Below are 5,832 nucleotides of genomic sequence, written 5' to 3' on the forward strand. Positions count from 1 at the left end.
TTATCACATGAGCGGTCCTGAATTTGACTTAAAAGCGAGCCAAAACTGTACGTTTGAGCGAACCAGAACTAATGCCACATGAGCGAACCACAATTGAAACCTTTGGAGCGGTCCTCAACTGTTTGAATAAGCGGACCACACTTGTTCAATGAGCGGGCCTCAACTGGTTTGTTTGAGCGAACCATACACTTGTTCACAAAAGCGGTCCATGTCAGATCTGATCGTATGACGCAAAATCGGACCGAAAAATCGCGATTACTCCTAAACGACTTGGAGTTTCGAGCTGAAACTTGGTAGGGTTGTAGATCAGGTCTAGACGCACAACATATCCATAAATCAGACGAAACAGATCGTGAAAACCTGTTCAATTTGATGAATTTCAGTAAAAAACGTAAGAAATGAGTAGAAGATGAAGAAATCGATGAAATCGGATCTGATTTGGCTGAAATCTGTACGAGAACGATGTGTTTGATCAAGCAATCAAGCTCCTAGCTCTGATACCAATTGTAGGACCGGTTTTTACGCCGTTCGATTGCGTAACGAACGTTTCACGTGCGGAATCCGTGAACGTGCGTGACCGAACACACAATAACGTACTACTTAACGTGATTCCATTGCTAGATTTGACGTGTACGATACAAAATCACGTTTACAACTACTTTCTCTCTCTAGACTTTCTCTCTCTAAACTTGAATCTCCAAGATCTCTCAAATGTGGAGGAAAGTCTTCAACTTTTCACTAACTTCTAATCTAATGACATAACAAGCCTATTTATAGCCCTTGGAAATTAATGAGGATTCTCATTAATTACCAAAACGCCACCTTGTTATTTCTAATTGATTGGACATTATGATCTTGATTTCTTCCGGCTTTTCACTACGACTTTGATTTCTTCCGGCTTTTCACTATGACTTGAATTGACGAAGGCGATAGACAAAATATGCATCAACAAATTTCAACATCAAACTATGTTCAAGCGAAATCACATGAAATGCAATAACATTTCAAGCGAAATCACATGTGAGTTTGAAGCGGAATAACATGTTATGTTTTGAAGCGAAATCATTTTTGAATTTGAAGCGGAATCTCATGAGTATTTTGAAGCAGAATCACATAGGGCCACTTTGAAGCGAAATCATGAAACATCTGTTTCAAGCAGAATTACAGAACTGATCAAGCGGAATTATGATTGAACATTTAAAACACTACTGATGATAAAATTGAACATGTTGGATTGTTTATCTGTGAATTCCGACCATGGGGTTGTATTTTAATTCCATTTTTACCCTCAAACACACCCTAGATCTAAGTCGGTTCAAACTGGTCATCGTCAAACATACAAAACCCTAGATCTGGTTCAATCAAACTCACACACATGATCTACAACATAATCCGACAACACTATGATGATTTTTGTTTGTTTTAAACAACATTTAAATCCTAAATCTATGTTTTCAGAACTGTTCACCGCCGACAAACATAATCAGACATAATTTGGGTCAGATTAGACCGTTTTCTCACCTTTCCCATGTTAGTAGTTGAGTACACCAACTAAAAACAGGAAATCAATCAACAAACAAGCAGAGTTTCGGCTGTAAATTGATGTTCTTAGGGTTTTGCTTGAATCGCCGGGAGCAAAGACACTTGAAGCGGAAATACGAATAATGATGTTCAAGCGAAATCAGATGGCTATTTATAGGCCACCTGATTTCGCTTGAAATGGACTTTGAGCTGTTCAAGCAGAATCACTTGTGAAGAAGGTTCATGCGAAATCAGCCAACAAATGGTGAAAACTGTGTTTTCAAGCGGAATCAGAATAGAAGTTTCAAAATTTTTAACTTTTTAACTTTTTCTGATTTTTTACCGACACACCCAGTTAACCAAGTCCACGTTAATGACCTTGGTCAACTGATCAGCCTACCAAGTCCAACTTAATGACCTTGGTTGACCAGATTATGAAGTATGCTGACTTTCTGAATCTTGAAAACAGTTCAAATTAATGAACTTTCGAACTTTTCAAACTTTCAAACATTTACCAGTCACTTTTTAGAATCCCTGCTTACCTAAACCTCATGAATCAGACATGTTCTGCACAAGACTTTGATCATCCGATCCCCAACGTCCGTTGTAAAAAATAAGATGAAAAATGTAATCTTTTTGGTTTTTAGAAACAGATAAGCAAAAATACGTACACACAATATTTTGTGAGCGTGTTAGGGGATCATATCAGCTGCTGACAAGACACAAGCACCCTTAAGTTTATATTTCATACTCAGCTTTAAACAGTTTGCTTAGATTGTCGATATACTGATCCTCTTAAATTTTCATACAACTTTCAATATGTCCGGGATACGGATTTAATGTTTTAAGACTTAAACTTTTATATGTGTCCTACCTCAGTATATACTCCCGTATCCAGATGATGTGTGTAAAATGCAACATATAAATTACATCAAATGAGGCATAAAACTAACCATTTTTAAATACTAATGTTGGAAAAAGAGTGTTTTTGTCTTCCTTTTGTATTTTCAGGATTAAATGAGCTCAAATTAACAAAAGAAGCAAAAAGGCAGCTAAATCTGACATAAATACAAGAAAAGGAACATAAGTGGATTGCCCGACCCCTCGACAACATCCTCCCAAGCAAAGCAGAGAAGGCAGAAAACTGAACACGCCCCGTGCTCAGCCAGCACGGGGCCGTGCCCAAGAAGCAGCAGAAAAGACAAACCTATAGAAGCTTCTATTGCCCACCACGGGGCCGTGCCCAGTGAACACGGGGGCGTGGCGAAAGTACTGCAGGCGCATTAATTGTAATTGCGAATTACAATTAATGAGGAGAGAGATTATCAGACGGGCACGGGGCCGTGTCCAGCGGACACGGGGCCGTGCCCAGGCTTCTGTTCAGCCTATAAATAGGAGTGCTTGGCTTCATTGCAACTCATCCCTTGGCACACCACCTCTCTCACACTTCATCCACCACCCACCACCATCACAACACCATCATCCACCACCATCATCCATTGTCCATCATAGAGTGTGTGAGTCGTCTCGGGATCCAAGATTGATCGTAAGAGTTCTTGACAATCAAGACCATGTTTGCCTAAGTGTCTTACATCACTTGGTGAAGACAAGTGTTTAGTATAATACTTTTTATTTTTAATCTTTTGCACTTTTTATTTGGTTTTGTATTAATGACTTTAATAACTAGTTGCTTATGTTGAAGGTGACTTTTCCTTATCGTTTGTCCGTGGTGTCTTGGCATTATTTTACTGTCTATATAAAATAAAAGATTTTCACCATTCATATCTCCATGGTCTATATGGAGGTATATTGGCTACCTGGTCGGGGGTTAAGGGAACGGTTTGGTAAAAGTCTTGCCCTTGTTCAGCGTTTAGAGGTCCTGCAAGGGACCTGGGTCAAATTTAGTAGGATCTCCTTCAATACCCAAAGGTATTGGATGGCGGGGATCCAAACTCCTTGACCCCCTTAAACAAGTGCGAAAATAATCAAAGGTTATACTAATACACGAGTCGGATCCAAGTGATTCATCTTGTCTATCTGTTTTTATTTTTATTTTATTTTTCAGCATTTAGTTAGTTTTATTTTCTTAGTTTAAAAATCTTTTTCTAACATTTTGATTTGATTAGACGTTGAGGATAAACCGGTACTAAAAGCTCTTGTGTCCTTGGACGACCTCGGTATCTTACCAACGCTATACTACGTCCACGATGGGTGCACTTGCCCATATGTGTGTTTAGTGTTAGTAAATATCGTGTTTTAAAAATTTAAAACTTGGTTAAAAGTGTAAAAAGGGCTTAAATTATACATCTAAAATATATTACACTACACACGCATCAAGTTTTTGGCGCCGTTGCCGGGGACACAAGGATTTTAAGAAAGTTAGGAATCAACGGTCTAATCATATTTTTATTTTTCTTTTTAATTTTTTAGGATTTTCTTAGTTTTTCAGCTTCTGCAGAGCTCAGCACGGGCCGTGCCTGCTGAACACGCCCCCGTGCTCAATCATTGGAACTGGCAATCTTGTTTTCAGTCAGACAGTAAGCTGAACACGGGGCCGTGCTCACTCAACACGCCCCCGTGCCCAAGATTCACTTACTGAAAACAGAACCGTTAGATCCCGGCGGTTGGTAATTTCTGACACAAACATGAGTGATGGTAATTCTTTTTTACTTTCAGCACTCTTATGGTACGTGGTGTCAATTATGTGGAGGCGAACATAAAGAATTAGAATGTTACTTTCTAAATTATAAGCCCCAGTACATAGACCCACCGACTCCCTATAACCTTAAGAGGGGCGAAAGTAAAGATAATCACTATCTCTCCCTCGAATGCGCCCAGCCAGATATTCTAGGAGAAATGCTCCTTGACGAGCTATTTCAACTAGAAGATCTAATTTTAAATTGGTTAAAAGAGCTTAGGAAGGATTTCATTAATCCACCCCAAGACGATGACCATGAAGAAATGTTGGGATCGCATTCCAACAACCTCGTTGCTCCCAAAAATACCTTCATACCTAGCGAAGACTTGGACGATAGTCGTCCTTGTGCCGATTGTGCCGTGAAGGACTCTCCATCGACTTTGTTCGGTGCATACATAGACCTGAGCGATTCGGCATATACCTTCTTTAACGAGAGCCCGGAAAAGGGTTGGACTTTTCCACCTAGAATAAAAATAGGAATTACCCTCACCGACAACCTCTTGCGTTCTCGCCTTAGTCTAGGACAATTAAGGTATCTTAGGCACTTTGGGGTTGTTCCAACTAGTAAGGAACCACCTGATATCAATAAGTTCCTTAGAATAAAAGAAATTCCATAAGACAGCTTCCAGACACGGGGCCGTGTCCAGGTCAACACGCCCCCGTGCTCACCTAAAAGATTCTCTACTGATTTTGTCAGAATACGGACAAAATGTGTCAGGATTTCATCTGCACACGGGGCCGTGTCCAACCAACACGGGGCCGTGTCCAGTGTGCTGTCATTTTCTTTAAATGCAGCCTTATTCCTGCTCATTTTTTACCACTTCAAAAGATAGAGATTCCTGGGATCTTCACTTATACCATCCTAGGTAAGTTCTAAAAGAAGGTTCCCAAGAACCCTCTTGTCCCTTCCACTTTTATTCATTACCTCTTCTTTCAAAGTTTTTCAAACATTTCCTCCATGAAAGCTTGGGAACTCCATGATCCCAACCTTTAATGATAAGTTTGTAAGATTATTGGCTAAGGAATCTTGTTTAAAGTTAGTTGTATAACTCTGTTTTAAATTATCTGTGCTTAAAACCCAGCCGAAAACCATAAAAATAATTTAAAACTCCAGGACTCCTTGGCCTAAAATCCTGCAGACAAGTGGACACGGGGCCGTGTTCATCGAGCACGGGGCCGTGTCCGAGGTTCTGTTTCTTAAAAATTCAGCTTTCTTTGGTTTATTTCCCAGAAATGGCAAGCAGAACAAGTGGAACATCTTCAAGGAATAACCGACAAGGGAGGAGATCATCAACGGAGGAAGACTCTCTTATTAACTATGTTTACGCCCTAAGGGAGGCTATTGATGAAATGACGGGGGTGGAAGAAGCATTGGTCGACCGTATCAACCATCTAACGGTGGGACTGGAGGGATGTCTTCGAGAGGTGAACCTCTTGCACCAGAGGTTAAACCTTCTCGCCTCCCCACCTTTGGTACCTATAATAACCCAAAGGGCGTGGAACGTGGTGCCCGAAGTCATCATACCAGCCGAATGGTACGCCATGCACCCTGAGCCTCCGCAAAGGGTAGTGTAGGGAGTCCCGGTGAGTGTTCCCCCTCCTCCACATGTTGC

This window comes from Helianthus annuus, chromosome 3 (genome assembly GCF_002127325.2).
Source record: "Helianthus annuus cultivar XRQ/B chromosome 3, HanXRQr2.0-SUNRISE, whole genome shotgun sequence".
Taxonomy (NCBI): Eukaryota; Viridiplantae; Streptophyta; class Magnoliopsida; order Asterales; family Asteraceae; genus Helianthus; species Helianthus annuus.